Below are 2,714 nucleotides of genomic sequence, written 5' to 3'. Positions count from 1 at the left end.
CAGAGTTACAAATGGATATCAACACTGAGGATTGACTGTGTATAGCCTACAAATAAAACAGTACAGTATACTGTATGTTTTCATTAAGTTTAAAGGCACTAGCTTTTTCAATTTATCAAAAATAGAAGGGCCTACTGGGCTAAGAGAGAATATAATTGAGTGGATTAATAGAATAGAATAGAATAGAACTGAGCACCTTATTTAGTATTTTGCATCCAAACACATTTGAAAGAGGAAACATAGAATACAACATACTGTATATACATCAAGTGACGGTTCCCTGTATATCACTTATGGCTTTCACTTAACTTGGTTATGGTTTGTGTATTTACTTTGTACTAATTTCCCTGTATATCACTTATGGCTTTCACTTAACTTGGTTATGGTTTGTGTATTTACTTTGTACTAATTTCTCCTTCTCATTGGTTCCTATTGGGGAGCAGTGAGATGATGGCCATCAGCCTAATTGGGGAGCACTTGGGCTTGGGTGCTCGTCTCCCCAGTCCTCTCCCAGTTCGTTTGAATTTTGCACCTCACCCACTATACACCTCATTCAACAATTATGTTAACCCATGCAACACTCTCACCCAACCTACACAATCCACTCATGCACACGCACATTACACTACTGACTTTACTGATTCCCACACCTCATCTGTTTATTCCTGATCTGTTCAATTACTTTTTTATATTTAATAAAAAACACATTTCTTGGTAAAACTGCATCTCCCCTGTATTTATGCTATGTTCCCTGGCTCCCCTAGGCCAGGTTCATAACAAAACGGTTTCAATCCGTAAGTTTCAAGTCCTACCTGAGATTCGGACCCGGTTCTCCCAACATCTACACTTTCAGTCAAGAGGGAATCCCCACTTTGCCATGGGAGATATTGGCTTATGAGCTTCAGACAATACCACTACCCGTTGTCAACCAGTAGGTGTCCTACAATTTCAATGGAAGGGTAGGGAGACACCTCCAACCACTGCAGATGTAGCCTGGAAACCAGACGAATCTGCCACAGCTAAAACAAACAGCCCTGGGCAAATAGGTCTACCACTCCTCGGTTTGAATTATATTTTGCTCACCCCAGAGTTGTGGGTGACCAATCAGAGCCCACTATTCAAAGTGGGACATTTTTAGCTGTGACGTTTGAATCTGTTTGTAACCGCCCCTTGGAAATGAATCTTCCACACCGAAGTTCCAGATTAATATCTACGTCTACGCAGTGATATTAGTCTGGCCATGTCAGGCTACTGCATATGGGCTAATTATATTGTATAATAAACATTAAAGTTAGGATTAAATAAAGGTCCAAAATTGCAGCTTTGCAACAAAAATAGATAAATAAGTATATGATGAAATGATCCATATGATAACCCAGTGTTATATTCCCACTCCATATTTTACACCAATGTAAGAAATGTTTCTTCATCAGAAACTAAACAGTATTTGTATTTTGTACTTTTTGTAGGTGGTTCACGGAAAGGTTTCAAGACCTTAGCCTTTACGACAGCAATGCATAGGCATCAATTGGATTTTTTTTTTACTATTGGGCGTTTTCAGGACATGAAAGCCAATTAAACCAGAATAGTGAGACCTTAACATTAATATGATATTAATAATTAACATGAGTGCATTGGTATCCAATTTGCATTTCTAATAAACCCAAACTCCCCGCAGCCACTAGACGCTAACTCAGCTAATGAATAATGCATCAGGTAGAGATCACTGGCACTGCAGTACTGGTATGCTTTTTGGAACAGAATAGATTTTCTTTTTCTTTTTACCCAACTGCACCAATATTAATCCAAATCCAAGTAGATTGGAACAAAAGCCAATGTCCCTTTTACATAACCCATATATCAGTTGCCTCAACACGCCTTAATTTACATATTTCGTTTTTTGAAAGTATGTGTAATAGGTGAAATCATGAGAAAAGCGATAATCATTTAAAGGAATAACATTTCAGGGAAAGGGCAAGAAGTCTCAGCACTGAAAAAGAAAGGCATACTACTCACTCCAGTAATACAGTCATAAAGATCAGCATTGAGATAGGATGTTGTGCAGACCATATCAGTGTGTTTGTGGGCCAAGGTCACAATGTGTCGTTCCAAAGCAGGTCCAGTGGGGGTCACTGTTGTGTCAGAGATATTGGATTCTGACACTTTTGGATAGTTTGTAGCTATTCCCTAAACGGTAACTTAAATGCTGACCTAAGGGATATGTACCATGTGAGGATTATGATCCACCCTGGTGTGTGTGTGTGTGTGTGTGTGTGTGTGTGTGTGTGTGTGTGTGTGTGTGTGTGTGTGTGTGTGTGTGTGTGTGTGTGTGTGTGTGTGTGTGTGTGTGTGTGTGTGTGTGTGTGTGTGTGTGTGTGTGTGTGTGTGTGTGTGTGTGTGTGTGTGTGTGTGAGAGAGAGAGAGAGAGAGAGAGAGAGAGAATATAGGTTTCAGTTTTCTGTCTGCAAAGGACAGATTCCACCTGAGATGACACTGCAGCAATATACACCCCCCCACCCCCCCCCCCCCCCCCCCCACCTTCTCCTCCCTCTTTCCACGGGGTGTGTGTGTGGGGGGATAACAGGACGAGTGGGAGGGACTTTGTCCAACGACGAAACGCCCCCTTCTCTCTCTGCTCATTTAATATTCAATGAGCATCCAGGAGAGGAGAGAGAGAGAGAGAGGCAGAAACATCAACACAGAAGCAACTTGAC

Source organism: Gymnoscopelus microlampas (genome assembly GCF_963454915.1).
Source record: "Gymnoscopelus microlampas genome assembly, chromosome: 3".
Lineage (NCBI taxonomy): Eukaryota > Metazoa > Chordata > Actinopteri > Myctophiformes > Myctophidae > Gymnoscopelus > Gymnoscopelus microlampas.
The sequence above is the reverse complement of the archived record's forward strand: the minus strand, read 5'-3'. Positions refer to the sequence as shown.